Source organism: Arachis ipaensis, chromosome B7 (assembly GCF_059453495.1).
Source record: "Arachis ipaensis isolate K30076 ecotype BB chromosome B7, ASM5945349v1, whole genome shotgun sequence".
NCBI classification, from domain to species: domain Eukaryota; kingdom Viridiplantae; phylum Streptophyta; class Magnoliopsida; order Fabales; family Fabaceae; genus Arachis; species Arachis ipaensis.
In genome coordinates this window covers 105,009,020-105,030,293 of record NC_142442.1, presented here as the reverse complement: position 1 = coordinate 105,030,293, position 21,274 = coordinate 105,009,020, and the positions used below count along the sequence as shown (strand labels likewise).

At 40.0% G+C, this 21,274-nt stretch overlaps 1 non-coding gene across 1 annotated transcript; it reads right to left on the bottom strand.

Annotated features, from left to right (window-relative positions):
• Window positions 1-19,410: 19,410 nt before the first annotated feature.
• LOC148553605 (small nucleolar RNA R71) lies at window positions 19,411-19,514 on the bottom strand. Its single transcript, XR_015892496.1, has one exon. It is a non-coding gene; the product is annotated as a small nucleolar RNA R71 (small nucleolar RNA).
• Between the last annotated feature and the right edge of the window lie 1,760 nt (window positions 19,515-21,274).

The following is a 21,274-nucleotide window of genomic DNA, read 5'->3' as shown; positions in this document are numbered from 1 at the left end:
GTTCTTGTATATATATTTTAGTTTGAAAAAAAATTAATGAAAAAAAATAATAATAATAATAAAAAATAAAAAAATAAAAATAAATAATAGAAATAGAAAAAAAAGGAAAGACAAACAATTGCAATAAAAAGGGGATAAAATGCTCCAAAGCAAGGTTCAATGAAAGTCAATGCATATAGGTGGTGATCAAAAAGAGAATGCATGAGTGTGTGAAAAGGTGAAGAATGGGTAGTTAGGTTTGTTTAGAATTGTATAGGTTGTCATAGGTTAGGTGGGAAGTTTAAGTTAATCAAAAATTCAAATTTCAAGCTCACTTGACCTTATGCATCCTACCTTGACCCTAGCCCCATTACAACCTATGGGAAAGTCCTCATGATATTTGTATGTATGCATGAAATAATTGTTGATTGTTAGATGAAAAGCAAATCTTCGAAAACATGATTAGGGGAGAATCGAGTGAATCAACCCCATACACTTGAGCGACTAGAGCGGATACACATCCGGTGAGGGTTCGATTGCTCAATTACATGTTTCCACCCATGATCATCTCTTTTTTTGCAAGTTTGTAAAATCTTTTTAATAATTCAATTCAATTGTGGGTTGAGTGATTGCTATTGCCTTAGCCCTTGTGTTTGTATACGCATTCTTGGAAATTGATTTATTTTGACTAAGTGGATGCATTTATGTAGATAGATTGCATATAGATAGGTTGCATGTAGTTAGTTTGTATTGAATAAATGTTGATGTCCCTTTGCTTCTCTCTTGATTTTAGCATGAGGACATGCTTAGTTTAAGTGTGGGGAGATTTGATAAACTCCAATTTTGTGGTTTATCTTGTACTTAATTTGGGGGATTTTATCACCTTTTCCTACATTTATTCAATGAAATAGCATGCTTTTACAATTCTCCCTTGATTTGTGCTTAAATGTGAAAACAGGCTTTTTAGGCCCTAAAATTGGTGATTTTAATTCACTTTAATTCCATTCGATGCCTTGATATGTTTGTTGAGTGATTTCAGGTCTATAAGGCAAGTATTGGATGGAAGAAGTGAGGAGAAATGCATGTAAAGTGGGAGAACTCATGAAGGAATGAAGGAACCGTAAAGCTGTCAAGTCCGACCTCTTCGTACTCAATCGACCATAACTTGAGCTACAGAGGTCCAAATGAGGCGGTTTTAGTTGCATTGGAAAGATAACATCCGGAGCTTCGAAATGATATAAAATTTGCCATATGTTACTTCGCAGTCAAGGGCGCGCACGCTCCATGTACGCGTGCACGCCGATGCTGCTCGTGGCTCACTAAAGTAAAATCGCCCCCAGCAATTTCTGAAGCACTTTGGGCCCAACCCAACTCATTTCTAATGCTATTTCATACAGAATTCAAGCTTGGGCAAGGGGGAGCAATTGTTTGTAGCATTATCATCATGTAGGTTAATTTCTAGAGAGAGAAGCTCCCTTTTCTCTCTAGAATTAGGTTAGGTTAATCCATCTTAGATCTAGGCATGATTTCTTGATTTCATCTTGTTTCTTTTCCAATTTCTTGTTTCTACTACTCTATTCTTCTTAGTTTTTATGTTAATTTTACTTTTATGTCTCTTTATGTTTATGAATACTCATGTTGTTTCTTGTTTACATTTAATGAAATTTAATGTTAATGTTCTTTTAATTGATGATTTGAATTGTTGATTTACTTTTCTTGCAATTTGTAGTTGGTAGATTTTATTATTTCTTGTCATTTATTATGCTTTCCTTTTATGCCTTCCAAGTATTTGATAAAATGCTTGGTTGGACTTTAGAGTAGATTTTGAGCATTCTTGGCTTGGAAAGAGTAATTAGGCAATCTTGAGTTATGAAAACCCAACCTATGTTGGTGACTTAGAGTTGTTGGCTAATATTATTTCCATTGAGGCTAATCTTTTGCTAATTTAATTAGTAACTTGATTAGGAATTTTGGATTGAGATTAGCTAGTCTTGTTAGACTTTCTCTCATGGAAGATAACCTATATCTTCTTCCAATGTTGGAGATGACATAATAAGATAAATTCTTTTTTATTATTGTGACATGATTAATTAGTCTTGTTTGAAATTCTCCATATGTGAAGATGACATGATACCTTCTTCCGTTTGTTGGAGTTAACTAAATAAGATGAATTAATCATTGTATGACTAGGATAGAAAGCCTATAATTTCAACCCTTGTCATGAATGTCTCTCTTTATTAATTGCTTTCTTTAATTGCTCTCTTCACTTTTCTTGTCATTTATTTTATTGCCCCTTCTATCAACCAAACCCTCATTGTTCTTCATAGCCAATAATTATACACTTCATTACAATTCCTTGTGAGACGGCGCAGAGTCTAAATACTTCGGTTAATTTTCATTTGGGGTTTGTTATTTGTGACAACCAAATTTTTGATTGGGAGGATTGTTTATTGGTGTAGAACTATACTTGCAATGAGAATTCATTTATTTGAGGAAATTCTATACCGACACGATAATTCTCTTAAATCATGATGCTCCCGTGATTCTTGGGTCGATGAATATGGACATGGTGCATAGGGAAGTGGTGGTTCTTGGGAGTAATTAGATTGGAATTGTGGTGGATATGGGTTAGGGTCATATGGGGGTGAATGGTGGTAGGGGGCTTGTGAGTTTGGTGGTTCATAGCTATGTTGAGGAGGTGGTTCATAGGTATATGATGGGGCTTGTTGGTAACTATAAGGGGGTCCACCATATCTATTATCTTGGTACGCACCTTGGAATGGATTTTGACCATAGTAATTTGGTGGGTGATGGCTGTCACGTAGGGGTCCACCATAACTATTGTCTTGACATGCATTGTTGAATGGTCATCGTCCATGGTACTTTGGAAGGTGTTGTTGCCTAAAGGGTTGATCAGATCCTCGTGGCTCCGTCCATCACTGATTGTTTTGACCTTGATGCATGTTCATGTTATAGCTTCCATTCCTTTCAACAATATTAGAACAAAACTCAAAGCGACGGGGGTGAGAGTTCATAGTAACTAATAAAAATCAAAAACAAAAATAAAAATAAATAAACAGGTAAAAGAAAATATTTACAATAACCAATAATAAGGCACACAGTTGCAATTCCCCGGCAACGGCGCCATTTTGACAATTGGACTTCTGTCGGTAAAGAATTTTTATAAAAATATAATCGCGTTGTAAGTATAGTTTCTAAACCAACAGAAAATCCTTTCGTACAAAAACTTTGGTTGTCACAAGTAACAAAACCCAATAAAATTTATAACCAAAGTATTTAAACCTCGGGTCGTCTTCTCAAGGAATTGCAGGGAAGTATGATTTATTATTGGTTATGAAATTGTATATTTTTGGGTTTTTGAAATAGGGAACAAGGAGAATAAATTAGCTATAAAGTAAATTAATTACTAGAAAAACTCTTGGCAAGGTATGAGAACTGGAAATCCCATCCTAGTTATCCTTATCAGGTGTGATGATAATTGTTTATTGCTCCCACTTAGTTAACCCTTACTAAATAAAGGAAAGTCAAGTGGACCAATCAACTTGATTCTTCAAGTCCTAGTCAACTCTTAAGGAAAGACTAGCTTTAGAGGGTGATGGTGTCCCAAGGGTGTATTGGTAATGATTTTCTTCAATAAAATTGCGTTGCAAGTATAGCTCTACCAACAACAATCCTCGGGTATCAAATTTAGAAGAGGGATTTGGTTGTCACAAGTTCAACCCCAATAGAAATAACCGAAGTATTCAAACCTCGGGTCGTCTCACAAGGAATCGGCAAACATGTGCTTTAACATTGGTTAGAAATCCGGGGTTGTGAGTTATGAGCATGAAAATAAATGGGAATCTTAACAAGCAAGTAATCTTAAATTGCAACAAACTAATTCAATTAACTAAGCAAAACATGAGCAATTCCAATGAACAGGTAACATTCCACTTAACTCCATTCTAAACCAAACAAGTAACTACAACAAAGACAAATATTGAGAATTTTGGTTTTCAAATATGAATAATAAAAGCAACTCTTGGCTAGGCATGGGAATTGGGGTCACCATCCTTGTCTAACAACCATATTTTGACAATTATGAGGAACCAAACTCATTAAGCCTACTTCCAAAAGTCTTAAGTACGTAATATCTACTCCTAGACTTGAAGTACGTCAAATGGCTTTGATCACATCAACCCATAAGTCCCAACCTACCTACTAATTAGATTAGTAGTGGGTTGGCGTCAATGAGTATCAAATTGATCACCAAGGGTTCTCAATTCACCAATTCATTGAGACCCAATGACTCAAGTTTACCCAATTCCCTTGGCCTAGGCCAAGAGTGAAGAAGACTACTCCATAATCAAAGTAAATAATTCATCAAACACATGGTAAGCATTAACAAAAGACATGTTCAAAATAGCAATTAAATTGAAATATACAAGTACCCACTAACAATTATCAACATACAACCATCCAAACAACAAAACTAAACACAGAAATCATCAATGTAACATCAACAAGTCAAGATTCACAACATTCATGAAATGGGTATAAAATGACAATTGACAAGAATTCATAAAACTAGCACAAGATATAAGCAAAATTGCACTAAGAAATTCAAATTAAATAATCAAAACTAGTAATTAACAAGATCCAATTCACAAATCAACAAGGGAAGATCAAATTAAAACTAGATCTAGAGAGGAATAAGGGTTTCTCTCTCTAGAATAACAAAAGAACCAAAACTAGCTAAAATTGTGTCTTAGTGTAAAATGATTGATCCCCCTTTTCCCCTAGGATCCTTGGGTCTTTTCCATGTAGAAACAGCTTGAAATTGGGCCTCCTGAGCCTCAGAAATTGCCAGGCACGATTTCCTTTAATGAGGTCATGTGCAGCTTCCCACGTGGGCGCGCCATGCGTGCGTGCGCGCCGATTACTTTTGCGATCCACGCGTGCGCGCCAAGTGTGCGTGCACATTGATAGGAATCTTTTGATCCGCGCGGATGCATCCATTCTTGCGCGCCGCTTCCAGCCAACCTCATCCACGCGTGCGCGTGGAGTGCGCGGGCGTGCCGATGCTGCTTTTTCCAAGATCTCAATTCTTCATGTTCCTCACTTTTTGTACATGCTTTCTTCCTCTCTTCTAAGTCATTCCTACTATATAATTCCTGAAATTACTCAACAAATACATCACGGTATCGAATGGCAATAGAAGAGGATTAAAATATGGCAATTTTAAGGCAAAATAAGCATGTTTTCCATTATGGAGCAATATTGGGAAGTGAACACAAAACCATGCATTTCTTGTGAATAAGTGTGAGAAATATTGATAAAATCCCCCAAAATAAGCACAAGATAAACCACAAAATCGGGGTTTATCAAATCTCCCCACACTTAAACCAAGCATGTCCTCATACTTAAAATAAAAAGACCAAAGATCATGATGAGAAAGGGTTTATGAAATGCAAACTACCTAAGTGGATGCATGCAACCAATGTAAAATCTTCTACCTACTTGGTCAGGAGTAAATCTATCCTCCAAGAACACATGTGAGCATATAGGGTGAAAATAGTATGTAATTCATGAATCCTACCAAACTGAACATCACCATGGAGTGCATATAACTTGCTAAACAAACGCTTGTGAAAGCCAGGAACAAGCGTTGAGCATCGAATCCTCACCAAAAGTGTATCCGCTCTATTCGCTCAAGTGTATAGGGTTCGTCACTCAATTTTCTCCTAATCATGATTTCCAAGATTTGTCTTTCATCTAACAATCAACAATTACTTAATGCATGCTTACAAGTATCATGAGGTCTTATTCATGGGTTGTAACGGGGCTAGGGTGAAGATAAGGATGTATATGTCCAAGTGGGCTTAAAATTTGAGTCCTTGATCAACCTAGGATCCACTAGACACATAGAACAACCTATACAACTATAATACACTACCTAGCTACCCTTGAGTTTTACTCTTTTTGCATACTCATGCATTCTTTTCAATTCACATCTCATATGCATTGTTTTCATTACTTTATCTTGGGGCATCTTTGTCCCCTTTCATTGCTTTCTCTCTTTTCTTTTCTTTTTTTTTATATTTTTTTTTCATACATTCTCATATATACACATATGAATTTCTTCTCTCTGTTTTTTTTTTCTTTTTGGTCCCCCCTTTTTTTTCTTGGGGTTCCATGATAAAAAAGAAAAAACTTTCAATGCATATGGTTCAATCATTCAATACATGAGTATGTTCCCAAATCCTAGAATTTTCAATTAAATTACAATACACCTCTTTACATCTACCTAAATTCCCAAATATACCCTCCCATTTGAATGATACACATCCTAACTTACCTAAGCTAATCAAGGATCCAAATTTAGGGACATTTATGGTTTTTCACTTAGGGTTGTTGATGTGCTCTTTTCAAGAACAAAGAGGGTTTATCATAGGCTCAAAATTGGTTAGCAATGGTAGATAAAAGGGTTAAGGCCATTTGAAAAAAGTGACTATTGAAATGATGGCCTCAATCATGTAAATGCATTCATACACAAAGCAATGGACATATAGAATCAGACAAAGCAAGGATCACACTCATAGAGAGAGAGATATGCACACAAGAATTGAAATAATGGTTAGAAGATGTAACTATGCAATAGGCTCAAAACTTTCATGCTTGTGTTCTTAGCTCAATCACTATGTTCCAAAATACATTCTTAAAGCAAGTTTTATTGCAAAAAAAAATTTCAGAATTTTGGTAGGTCACCCAAAACACAGTTTCTTGGAAAAGAAGTTATTATTTTGACCAAGTAACTCTATAGAAACTAACTATCATGCAAAGGGTATTTACAAGCAAAACTAACTACACATGCAATATACTAACTTCTAAGCAAAAGATAAATCCATGGGTATTGAAGGGAAGAGATTGTTACCCATGGAGATCGGTCGAATAACCTCCCCACACTTAGAAATTAGCACGGTCTTCCGTGCTACGAACAATACGCAAGGACGGTCAGGACCGGAACCTTCACTATCCCCTTCATCAGAGCTCCCATCACTTGGGTTTGAGGTGGATGTGAATATTTTGGGTTCCTCCATGCTAGGGGTAACACAACCCAGAAGCTTCTTGATGTAAGTGTATCGGCGGTGGTTGCACTGCTCATATCTATCAAGCTTCCAGTGAAGATCTTCTATCCTTTGATGTGTGGATCTCAGTGGTGGTGATGATGAGCTAGAAGGAAAAAGGAGTGGCGGGGCCATGTCGAGGCTTGGTTTGTTCATGGGAAGGTGTAGGTATTTTCCGCTTGGGACCACATCGCCCTTAGCCAGAGCTATGATCTTTTTGTCCTTGGCTTCCCAAGAAATACCTGCAGCAGCAACTAAGTCAGACACCAATGCTGGAAATGGCAAATTACCTCGGGCGTAGACTTGACTCATCACTTTCTTGACAAGAAACGGAATGTTCACCGGCCTCTCCGTGAGAACACACCAAACAAGAAAGGCAAGATCCACCATGAAGGACGACTTGTGGGTGCTAGGTAGCACACCGTGAGATAGGATCTAGGCCCAAGCTCTCGCTTCTACAGTGAGTGAACGAGCGTCAATGGACTTAGGCCTCATCCGGAGTTGACCTTGGATCCAAAATGAATCTGGCTCAGCGATGACTCGGAGGATCGAGTCCCAATTGAATCCAAACTTTTTTCGCTGACGTAAGACTTCTTGGTAGCCATCCATGTCACTTGGCACTGGTAGGACATTAAGCACTTGCTGAATAGCCTCTTCTGAAACTGAGACTTGCTTGCGGCGCATGTATACCGATTTAAGAGATGGAAGATGGTAGTTAGTGTAGAATTCTTCCACCCAAGAGAGGTTGATTTCCCTTGGTTTCCTCAAAAGAAACTCCCATCCTCGCTGTTCAATGCGGGGCAGAATATAAGGAGCAACCTTGTCCGGCGGAGCGAGTAGATGCTCAGGATGATAGTTCCTTATAGCTATGGAGGGGAACATAAGCTCACAGAAACGGTTGGGGAACCTTGAAGAATCTTTCGCCGGTTTGCCCTTTTCATTCTCATCAATAGGAGTGGGTGTCTTCCCTTTCTTAGATAGGGGTTTGGCTCCTAATGAAGAGCGCACCTAAGAGTTTGACCTTTGGGGTGCCCTTTTTGCAGCCGGTTTCCTCGAAGCTATCCCCTTGCCTTTCTTGGTGGCCATCCTAAAAAGGAAGGAAAGGAAGGAAAACATTAAACCCAAGAATTAATTTGACAAGAACATGCAAGTGAATTGTAGTGCCCATGGTTAATGTAGAAGCAAGGGTCATAACACTTGGCATGGGATGCAAGAGGAAGTAAAGCATGTAATGGCATGAGAAGAGTAATCTCAAGCATCCATAATAAAGAGTAAGTCATGTTCAATTAATATCTAATTGGCAAGTATAAACTTTAAGCACACAAAGTAGACTCAATGCATTTAAGAGAAAGCAAGTGAATGAGGAGGGAGCACCAATTTGAAAGTGTATGACTAAAATGAACCAAAATGGTATATGTGCATTTCCTCGAACACTTGGCGTGCAATAATCAAGCAATGAGCAATTATGAGATACCAAACCAATTCAAAGCTCAAAATGGAACATCAATCATAACATAAACATCACACAATGGCAAAGATAAGGAAAAGAATGACAAAAGATCTATTAACGCAAATTAAGCTCAAATTCAACATCCATGGAGAAATAAGGAAAAAGGAAAAGTAAGCAAACAAAAAGCAAGAAACATCATCATGCAAGTAAAAGAGAAACTAAGTAAAGCAATAAGAAGCATCTAACTAGAAGAAATAATGCAAAGGAAAATAGAAGAAGAGAAATAGAAGAAGTGAAACCTTGAAAAGTATGAAGGAACAAGGTTGAATCTTCTTTTGTGAAGATGAGAAAGAAAATAGGAGAAGTGTAGTGCCACCAGAAAAAGTGGTTGTCACCGATGAGTGGCCGGAGACAGTGGTGGTGGATTGTGGAAGAAGAAGAAGAGGAGGGAAATGATGGAGGAAGAAGGAAAAGAAACTAAGAAAGAAAAGGGGTAAAGAGAAAGAAAACAGAACAAGGCGTGAAGTTATAAAAATGATTCACGCAACCGGCGTGCGCGCGCAAAGTGCGCTGGCGCGTCGGTGAGGGTACTATCACAGGACGCATGCGCTTCAGTAGTGCGCGCGCGCGGGAAGTTGTGCCTCAGGCACAGAAGTGGCACGAAATTGGCTCAAGTCTCTGGTTTTTGTACCAGAGTGGCTCAGTGAGGCAGGCGCGCGGATGCACACTTTGCGCGGACGCGTGCTTGAGATATTTCGTGACTGGCGCGGACGCGTACAATGCGCTGATGCGTCAGTTTTATACTAGAGAGTCCACATATCTCCATCGGCGAGCATGCGCACCGTGCGCTTGCACGTCGATGGTTAAATTGCAGTGGTGCGCGCAGGCGGCAAGTACGCGAACGTGTCGGTGCCTGGCGTGAGTTGGGCACGAAGTGGGCATGACTTTTGGGTATTTGGCCCAAGAGGTAGAATTGTGCTACCGACGCGCGTGCGCACTGTGCGCTAGCGCGTCGGTGCCCTCTTTCAAAGAACTTTTTTTGTTTTCTTTATCTTCTTTCACATCCTATCTATATGAACATCCTATCTATCCAACAAAATCAGCAAAGCTAGTATTCCTATGCACTCAATCAATCATCAAGAGATCACAAAATTCACAAGAAATTAAGGATACAAACAAGATGGTATAAACAAGGAAGATCTTACCACGGTGGGGTGCCTCCCACCAAGCACTTTTCTTTAACGTCCTTAAGTTGGACGGTCCTTTTCTTAAGCTTCCTCTCTCCTTGGTGCATCCTCCAATAGGTACACCTCTAGCTCTTTTGGGACTTGCAACCATGATACTTCTTCACTCTATGTCCATTCACCTTGAAAGTTGCTTCACTCATGGGATCAAACAATTCCACCACTCCGTAGGGCTTTATCTCCTTCACCTTGAGAGGTCCTTCCCATCTAGAGTAGAGCTTGCCAGGCATAAATCAGAGCCTTGAGTTGTAGAGGAGGACCTCATCACCTTCTTGAAAGTCCTTCTTCCGGATGTGATGGTCATGGAATGCTTTAGTCTTTTCCTTGTAGATTCGGGCATTCTCATATGACTCGTTCCTCAAACACTCAAGCTCTTCTAGTTGTAACTTCCTAGCTTCACCCGCCTTGGCTAAATCCATGTTGTACTGCTTTACCACCTAGTAGGCTCGATGCTCAATCTCCACCGGAAGGTAGCATGCCTTACCATAGACGATCCGTAAGGGACTCATCCCTATCAAAGTCTTGTAGGCCGTTCTATACGCCCATAGTGCATCTCCTAACCGGAAGCTCAAATCCTTTCTTTGCGGATTGACCACTTTCTCCAAGATTCTCTTGATTTCCCGGTTGGACACTTCCGCTTGTCCATTTCTTTGCGGATGATAAGCAATATCAACCTTATGCGACACTCCATAGCGCTTAAGCAATGCTTCTACTTTCCTGTTACAAAAGTGGGATCCTTGGTCGCTCACGATTGCTCATGGCGACCCATAACGGCATACAATGTGATTCCTAATGAAAGAAACAATGGCATTGGCGTCGTCAAGGCGGGTAGGTATGGCCTCTACCCACTTTGACACGTAGTCAACTGCTAACAGAATATACAGATACCCACTAGAGTTGGGAAACGGTCCCATAAAGTCAATGCCCCATACATCAAATATCTCACAGAATAACATGGGCTGCTGAGGCATTTCATCCCTTTGGGATGCGTTTCCTGACCTCTGACACTGATGGCAAGACACACATAACTGTTTAACATCCTTGAATAAGGTTGGCCACCAGAATCCACAATCCAACACTTTTTTAGTGGTCCTTTGTGGGCCAAAGTGGCCACCACATTCGGACGAATGGCAAGCTTCAAGGATTGGTTGGAATTCAGATTCCGGGATATATCTTCGAATTACTTGGTCCACGCCCCTCTTCCATAAGTGAGGGTCATCCCAAATATAGTATTTGGAATCACTCCTCAACTTGTCCCTTTGGTTTTTCGAAAAGTTGGGAGGGAAGATTTTCGCAACCAAGTAGTTCGCCATTGGGGAAAACCAAGGAAAGCTATCCGACAGAGCATGCAAACTATCCAATGGGAATGAGTCATTGATCGGAAATGGATCAATTTTTAAATTCTCAATGCGGCTTAAATGATCCACAACCAGGTTTTGAGATCCACTCCGGTCCCTAATCTCAATGTCAAATTCTTTCAAAAGCAAGATCCAACGTATGAGTCTAGGCTTTGACTCATTCTTTGTCAATAAGTACTTTAAAGCTGCATGATCCGTGTATACCACTATCTTTAAACCTAGCAAATAAGATCTGAATTTATCTAAAGCATGAACAATAGCTAGGAGTTCTTTTTCAGTAGTGGTATAGTTGGATTCTGTGCATCTAGTGTCTTAGAAGAGTAAGCAATGACGTAAGGGAGTTTACCATCGCGCTGTGCAAGCGCAGCACCTATAGCATGGTTTAACGCATCGCACATTATCTCAAATGGCAACGTCCAGTTGGGGCCTCGCACAATGGGTGCCGTGGTAAGAACTCTCCTTAGCTCTTCAAAAGCTTTCACACATTCACTGTCAAACTCAAAATCCACATCTTTTTGGAGTAGGCGCGACAATGGCAAAGCAATCTTACTGAAATCTTTGATAAAGCACCTATAAAAACCTGCATGTCCCAAAAACGAGCGTACCTCCCTCACGGATGAGGGGTGAGGCAAAGTGGTGATAACATCGACCTTGGCCGGGTCTAAAGAAATGCCTTCATGAGATACTACATGTCCTAACACTATACCTTGTTGTACCATAAAGTGACATTTTTCAAAATTTAAGACAAGGTTAGTGTCAATACATCTAGCTAGGACCTTGGCCAAGTTCTCTAAACAACAATCAAATGAAGTACCATAAACGCTGAAGTCATCCATAAAGACTTCCAGATAATTCTCCATTAGATCGGAGAAGACACTCGTCATGCACCGCTGAAAAGTAGCGGGTGCATTACATAGTCCAAATGGCATCCTTTTATAGGCAAAGGTGCCAAATGGACAAGTAAATGTGGTATTCTCCTGATCTTCAGGAGCAATATGAATCTGGAAGTAACCAGTAAATTGACGAGAGAACTTTTGCGTGGTCTAGAAATTTGCGGATAAATCCTCGTTACAAGTATAGTTTCTAGACCTTCAAAAGTCCTTTCATACAAATGTTTTGGTTGTCACAAGTAACAAACCCCTAAATAAATTGATAACTAAAGTATTCAAACCTCGGGTCGTCTTCTCAAGGAACTGTAGGGAAGTATGTTCTTATTATTGGTTATGGAGGTTGTAAATTGGGGTTTTGAGAATGAAGGGAGAATGGTTTAATCAGAAATTAAAGTAAATGAAGAACAGGTAATTTAAATGGCAAGTAAAATAAATAAATGACTGTAAATAAACTTTTGGCAAGGTTTGAGAAATTAGAGGTCCTATCCTAGCTATCCTTATCAATGATGATGAGAATTGAATCTTAATTCCACTTTGTTAACCTTTACCAAGATAAAGGAAGGTCAAGGGATTAATTGGTTTGATCTTCGAATCCTATTTATTTCCTAAGAAAAGATTGGGATTATTGAAGTTCAGTTTAATTAACAAAGATAACAATTATCAATCATGTTTGAGTTTGATAACTCCTGAGTTACTGATTTCTTAACCAAGACCAAAGAGGAGAAAAGTAAATCTACTGGAATAAAAATGTCTTCAGATGGGAATAACAATAATGTAAATAAGAGAAAGCAATATTAAACTAAAATACCTCAAATAACATTAATTCAAAGATGTAATCTGTAACATAGAAGAATTCATAAATCAAATTGCAAAAGTAAATAAAAAGAAATATTGAACCTGATAAAGAGATAATCCTGAAAGCGAATAAAATCCTAATTCTAACTCCTAATCCTAAAGAGAGAAGAGAGAGGAGAGAACCTCTCTCTAAACTAAATCTAAATCATGAAAACTAACTAAAAGTGGAGTCTCCTTTTGAATGGATGCATTCCCTCACTTCATAACCTCTGGTCTATGCCTTCTGGACTTGGATTTGGGCCAAAAAGGGCTTCAAAATTCGCTCGGAGCGTTTTCTGCAATTTCTGGTGCGTGGCCTCTGTCACGCGTCCGCGTGGGTCACGCGGTTGCGTCATTCGAAGTTTTCCTTGTCACGCGGTCGCGTCAGTCATGCGACTACGTCATATGTGTTCTGCTTAAGGCGCGCGGTCGCGTCAGTCATGCGGCCGTGTCGCTGCTTCTTTGCGCTTGGCATGCGGCCGGGCCGTCCATGCGATTGCGTGGATGCCAGTTTCTCCAAAAACTCCGTTTTATGCTTTCCTTCCATTTTTGTATGTTTTCTTTCCATCCTTTGAGTCATTCCTGCCTTAGAAGATCTGAAACTACTCAACACACTAATCACGGCATCGAATGGAAATAAAGGTAATTAAAATAATTAATTTTAAAGCATAGGAAACATGTTTTTCACATACATCACATAATAAGGAAGGGAAAGTAAAACCATGCAATTAATATGAATAAGTGGGTGAAGGATTGAATAAATCACTCAAACTAGGCATAAAATATATCATAAAATATGGGTTTATCATAAATCCATCAAGAAAGCAATAGTGAGATTTACTGCCAAGCGGTCTAGCATCTGATCGATGAAGGGTAAGGGGTAATGGTCCTTCCGTGTAGCGGAGTTCAATCTTCTGTAGTCAATACATACTCGCCACGCATTTTGTACTCTTTTAGTGACCATTTCACCGTCGTCCTTCTTGACCATTGTGATGCCCGACTTCTTGGGGACAACCTGGACCGGGCTCACCCACTCACTGTCGGAGATTGGGTATATGATATCCGCATCCAGTAATCTGGTGACCTCTTTCTTCACTACATCGAGGATGGTTGGGTTGAGCCTCTTTTGCGGTTGCCTAACCGGCCTAGCTCCATCTTGGAGAAATATCCTATGCATGCATTTACGGGGGTCAATTCCTACAATATCCGCTAGGCTCTATCCTATTGCTTTCTTGTACTTTCTTAGAACATCTAAGAGCTTTTCCTCTTCTTCACTTGAGAGCTCACTAGCAATAATGACCGGAAACCCTTGGTTATCCTCTAAGAAAGCATACTTCAAATGAGATGGACTTCAGTTCACTTTTTGTCTCAAGATGAGGTTCCTTTTCATCAAGCTCATGGGGCTCATTCTTGACAACATCCTCATGTCCATCCCATTGGTCATCCGTTTCCTCAACAATGGGGTAGCACAACTTGTCATGGTCTTCTTCTTGCACTTCCGCTACCACTTCATCAATTACATCACATCGGAGCACGGAATGTTCTTCAGGAGGATGTTTCATGGCTTCCTCTAAATTGAACTTGATAATCTTGTCTCCAACCCCAAAGGAATATATACCGGTGAAGGCATCCAACTTGAATTTGGAGGTTTTGAGGAAGGGTCTACCAAGTAGAACGGGGGATGAGCTTCTATTTTCTGCTAGAGGCATTTCAAGGATGTAAAAGTCAACCGGAAAAACCAAATCCTTAATTGTCATGAGTACATCTTCCGCTATTCCCATCACTGTTACCACACTTTTATTGGCTAAGGCGAACCTCGCCGCCGACTTCTTTAATGGAGCTAAATTCAACCGCACATAGATAGAAAGTGGCATGATGCTTACACAAGCTCCCAAGTCACACATACAATCATGAAAAGTGTGTCCACCAATACAACAAGACACTAAGCACGGTCCAAGGTCACCATATTTCCTTGGAATAGGTTCCATCAAGGAAGAAATTGAACTACCCAAGGATAATGTCTCCAATTCTCCTATCCTATCCTTGTGTGTACACAAGTCTTTCAAAAATTTTGCACACTTTGGAATTTGTTGAATAGCATCAAGAAGTGGTATGGTTACCTCAACCTTTTTGAACACTTGAAGCATGTTTAAATCAAATTCCGGTGTTTTCTTCGCCTTCTTCACCATGGAAGGAAATGGGATAGGAATGGACTCATCCACTATAGCTTTCCTCTTGGGTTCCTTGAGGTTTACTCCTTCTTCCTCATGCCTTTTGTCTACCACTTCTTCTTCATATGGAGCTTCAACAACTACCTCTTCCTCACGAATATCTCCCATGACCCTTGGAGGTATCTCCTCTAATGTAGTCCCCGAGCATAGAGTGATGGCGTTGAGACCGCCTCTTGGGTTTGGTTGGGGTTGGGATGGAAGGTTAGAGGAACTTGAGGGTTGGTTGGTGTTGTTATTGGGGGTTGGTGGTTGGTTTGACATGTTCATCTTTGAAAGCATGTTGGTGAGGTTAGCCAATTGAGTATTCAAGGCATCGAATTGAGCCTTTTTGCTCTCATCTCGTTTTTCCATGGCGGCTCTAAGCTCATCGACTTGATTGTTGGAGGATGGAGGAGTTTGGTTTTGATTTTGTTGTCTATGGTGTGGTGCTTGGTACTTGGTGTAGTTGTTTTTGTTTTGGTTGGAGTGGCTTTGGTTGGCTTGGTAGTTGGTGTTGTTATGGTGGTGTTGGGATAGAGATTGGTTGTTGTAGTGATGAGAAGGAGAGTTATTCCACCTATAGTTTTGATTGCTTCCTTGTGCATTATCCCTCCACCCTTGATGTTGATTACCACCTTGATGGTAATTATTTTGACCTTGAGGAGGGTAGGGTGGACGGTTGTTGTAATTCACATTGGCCACCACAAGAGCATGTTCCTCTTGAATTTGATGGCATTGGTCAGTGTAATGTGTGGTGCTAGAAAACAAACCACAAATCCTAGGAGGGCATTCAAGTTGAGCAACCGGAGGTGGGGCTTGGATGGCTTGGATGGAGTAGTATTCCTTTTGATCCTTTTGGATTTGTGTAAGGATGGTGGTCATATCCCCAAGTGCTTTGGCTAGACTTGATTCAGAAGGGGATGGTTCTACCACACCCTTGAGAGGATTACTTCTCACTCTTGTGTGTTGTGTAGCTTCGGCAACATCCTTTATCAAATTCCAAGCTTCTCCCTCCGTCTTGTTTTTCGAAAGGGAACCACCATTAGAAGCGGTGAGCAATCTTCTATCTTCCGCACAAAGACCTCCGGTAAAGTAGCTAATGAGCAAGTGAGTGGTCATTCCGTGGTGTGGACATGACTCCAATAGCCTCTTGAACCGAGACCAATACTCGTATAAACTCTCTTGGTCTCTTTGCACTATTGATGCCAAGGCATCTTAGGCTAGTTTCACTAGCATTTTTTTGTTAGTTTTAGTTGTTTATGCATTTTCTTGAGCTTAAAGTAACCAAGAATGGTTAAAAGAATAACAAAGCAATGAACCATCCAAACAGTATGATTTTGATGCAAATTCCATGAGTTTTAGTTATATTACTTGAATGCTATGAATGGAAGATTTCTCATGAAATTTTGCAAGACTTTGATGCAATTGTTTGGATGATTTCAGGGAAGAAGAGGCTAGGCAAGGAAGCAACAAAATCAATAAAGGAAGCTTGAATATCACATGTGGAGTTTAAGTTCCAGTTTAAGCCTAAACTGGAGCTTAAACGCCAGAATCATGAAGGCTAAGAAATGCTGAAACTGAAGTTTAACCTCCAGTTTAACCTTAAACTGGAGGTTAAACGCCAGAATGAGAATTCCACTCAGGAAGCATTTCCACGTTTAACCTCCAGTTTAACCTTAAACTGGAGGTTAAACGCCAGAAATGGGAAAGGCACCAGGGAGCCATTTCCACGTTTAAGCTCTAGTTTAACCTTAAACTGGAGCTTAAACGTGTTCGACCAAGTTTTCTCCTCCAGGGTTGCTTTCTCCATTTCCACGTTTAAGCTCCAGTTTAACCTTAAACTGGAGCTTAAACGTGTTCGACACCTCCAGGGCTACCTTTCTCAGCTTCCACGTTTAACCTCCAGTTTAACCTTAAACTGGAGCTTAAACGTGTTCGACCTCCAGGGCTGCCTTTTCTATCTCCACGTTTAAGCTTCAGTTTAACCTTAAACTGAAGCTTAAACGTGTTCGACTAAGTTACCCTCCAGGGCTGCCTTCTTCCATTTCCACGTTTAAGCTTCAGTTTAACCTTAAACTGAAGCTTAAACGTGCTTCCACAAAAGGCATCACTGGAAGTGTCTGGCGTTTAAGCTGCAGTTTAAGCTTAAACTGCAACTTAAACGCCACTCGTGGAAAAGGTTTCTGGGCCAAAAATATTGCGGTTTAAGTTAGTATTTGAGCACAAACATTAACTTAAACTTACTCTGGTATGAAACCCAATTGAATATCATGGTTTATGGGATTGGGCCTGAAGGATTGATGAGTCTGAAATTTCAATTTATTGAGTCATGTGTCATTATTTGATTATCACTAAGTTGGCTCAATGAATGTTACAGAATTTGGATCAACAGCCTCATCAAGATTATGGATCATAAACCCAAGGCAAAAGGAAAGCAGGGAGAGGCCTCAAAGCCCAAGAAACACAACAGAAGCTCAATATAGAAAGTGTATAAATAGGATAGAATTTAAGTTAGGAAACACTTTTTCCTTTTCATTTAGCTAGTTTTCATATCTTTGTAATTGAATTCAGAGCTATGACTCACTAAACCCCCTTTCATTGGGTTAGGGAGCTCTATTGTAATTCAATGAATCAATAATAGTTTATCTTCTTCTTCAATCTTTTCTCTTGAATTTTGTTAGAAAGCTTCTCGATCTAATTCCATTGGGTAGTTGTCTTGGGAAAGAAACTACCCATAATTGGAATCCTTCGGAACCTTGGGAAAGGAATGGAGGATTCATGCTAGAGAAGCTTTCTCACAGTGAATTGGATTGGGGTTTGGATGGATATTGTGACATGTAATCCTACCAAATTGTGGTTCATGAAACTGTGTGGTAAAATCAGTGATCGAGCATCATCTCTTCTTATGAACATTTAAACCAAGGGATTGGGAATTTGTTTGTTTTTAGAGAGAATTGGTGAGCCAAGGGATTGGGATCCAATCATATAAGATTGCCAAGCAAAATTCAATGAACGCATTGGTTGAGGAAGAGATAAACATGTTTTGATTCGGAGATCTCAATATCTCCTATAACCCAATGAATTCCCCATTTCTGATTTCCACTTTCTCTTTACATTCTGTAACTAAATTCATGCAATCACCCCCATTCCCTTTTAATTTCAGCAATTTAGCTTCTGCTCTTTAATTCATGCAATTTAAGATTCCGCCATTTCAATTTCTTGTCATTTACTTTTCCCGCCAATTTTACATTCCGCAATTCTCATCTAAATCTTTATTCCGCTCAACTAGAACATACTTCTAATCCGAATTGCTCACTCAACCAATCCTTGTGGGATTCGACCTCACTCTATTGTGAGTTTTTACTTGACGATAACCGGTGCACTTGCCGAAAGGAATTTTGCCAATCGTGCAATTTCCTAAATCGTAGCATAACAAGTTTATGCGCATCAAGTTTATGGCGCCGTTGCCGGGGATTGGTTTTTGATTGACAATTCTCCAATTGGAAGTTAACTAGATTGAGCATTTTTTTGTTTTGATTAATTCAGTACAAGTTACTTGTTGAATTTTAATTTATGCACTCTGTTACATGCTTTCTTTCTTTATGCCTTTAAATTCAAGCAACTAACTCACTGACTCACTAACTGTTTGAATTAATTCCTCAACTGCTCTAACCATACTCTTCCATTAACCAAGAGTATTTCACTTGTTTGTTGCCTGTGCTGTGTTCTTGTATGACAGGTAGGAGAGGAGAGACATCAACTCCTCTATATACCGAACCAGAGAGGACCCTTCATAGACTTAGAAGGGAAGCAAGAGGGAAGAGAGTACTGGGAGAAGAAGAATCTGAAGGAGAATCTGAGGACAATTTTGAAGAAGCTCTAGATCTCAACATGGATAGAGATGTTCACAACCATGAGAGAGCTGATGGAAACAATGCCATTCCTGAGAGGAGGGTTCTTAGTTCATACATAAACCCAACCTCTGGGAATTGTGGTAGCAGCATTCAGAAACCACCCATTCAGGCCAACAATTTTGAACTCAAACCACAGCTAATATCACTTGTGGAGAATCATTGTTCATTTGGTGGGAGTGCTAATGAAGATCCCAACCAACATCTCACAAAATTCCTGAGAATTTGTGACACTGTGAAGTCCAATGGAGTCCAGGAAGATGCCTATAAACTGCTTTTGTTCCCATTTTCACTTAGGGACAAAGCAGCTAAGTGGCTGGAATCATTCCCAAGGGGGAGCCTAACAACATGGGACGAGGTGGAAAGCAAGTTTCTGGCACGTTTCTACCCCCCCACAAAAGGTCAATAGGCTTCGATCTGAGGTTTAGACTTTTAGACAACAAGATGGTGAAACTCTCTACGAGGCATGGGAGAGATTCAAGGATTTGACAAGGAAATGCCCACCAGACATGTTCCATGATTGGGTGCAATTGCATATTTTCTATGATGGACTCTCTTATGAATCAAGGAAGGCTGTAGACCATTCATCAGGAGGTTCATTGAACAGGAAAAAGACTGTGGAAGAAGCCATTGAAGTGATTGAGACAGTGGCTGAGAATGAGTACTACTATGCATCAGAAAGGCACAACACTAAGGGAGTCATGGAGCTGAACCATGTTGATACAATTCTAGCCCAAAATAAGGTGTTTGCCAAGCAACTAGCAGAGCTCACCAGGAAATTAGAAACAAAGCAAGTGGCTGCAATACACACACAAGATCAAGAGGAACAAAGCACTGAAGGAGGTGATTGGGAAGAGGCCAACTATGTGGGAAACCAACAAAGACAATCATATGATCCACATTCCAACACTTACAACCCAGGATGGAAAAACCACCCAAACTTTGGGTGGGGGAATCAACAAACCCAACCACAAAACCACAAACCTTACAACCACAACCAACATAACAATTCCACATACCAAAACTCCAACCAAAGATCATACCAAGCCACACAAAACACTTACTCCCAACCATCATATCATGGCCAAAATAATCAACCTACCCAACCTAATCCGAACCAACAATTTCAAGATCAATTAAACAGGATAGAAGGAAGGCTGGCAAACATGGGTCAGGATGTAAGTGAGTTGAAAAGCTTTAGGGATGAGGTGAGATCTACCTTAAGGGACCATGGTGAAAGACTAAAGAGGATGGAGTCTCAAGTAGGAGAGTTATCCCAACAAGCCCCCAAGTCCACTGCAGTGTTCCCTAGTGACACGGAAAAGAATCCTAAAGGGGAACAAAAGGGAGTGAGATGGGAAGACTGCAAGGCCATCACTATATTGAAGGAAGTCTCAGAAGAAGAAGGAATCAGACCCTCAAAACAGGAGCCAGAAATCTTGAAGGAAAGTGTGGAAGAAGCTAAGCAGGAAAGTGAAACTGAGCAAGCCAAGGAACTGCAAAAAGGCATGATGGAAGCATATCAACCAAAAGCACCATTTCCTCAGAGGTTAGGAGGAGGAGAAAAAGGGAAAACCTATTCAAGGTTTTTAGAGACATTTAAGTCTCTCCATATTAATATTCCCTTTCTTGAGATTCTCCAGCAGATGCCTACACATATCAAGTATTTAAAGGAATTGTTGAGCAAGAAAAGAGTTTTGAAGGGAGGACAAACCGTAACAATGAACAAAGAATGCAGTGCCCTCATCAAGAAGGACACAGTTTCTAAAAAAATAGACCCAGGAAGTTTTCATATTCCCTGCATCATAGGGGAAACAAAAATTGACAGAGGACTCTGTGATCTAGGAGCTAGCATAAATGTGATGCCTCTAACTCTTATGAAGAGGCTACAACTGAATGAGGTGAGATCCACTGACGTAATCATACAACTGGCTGACAAAACTCAGAAGCAAGCTGAAGGGGTAGTTGAGAATGTGCTGGTGAAAGTGGGAGATTATTACTTCCCCACAGACTTTGTCATTTTGGACATGGAGGAAAGCTACTTACACCCTATCATTCTGGGTAGGCCATTTATAGCCACTACTAGAGCGCTCATAGATGTAGAACAAGGAGAGCTAATTCTGAGAATACATGATGAACAGCTCATTTTCAAAGTTTTCAAACCTGCATCTGAGCCTGAACCAGAACCTGAAAAGCCTAAGGATGATAGTAGCCATCTGTGTTTGGAGGAAAGTAATCCAGCAGCTGAAACTCTAAAACAGTCCTTGGAAG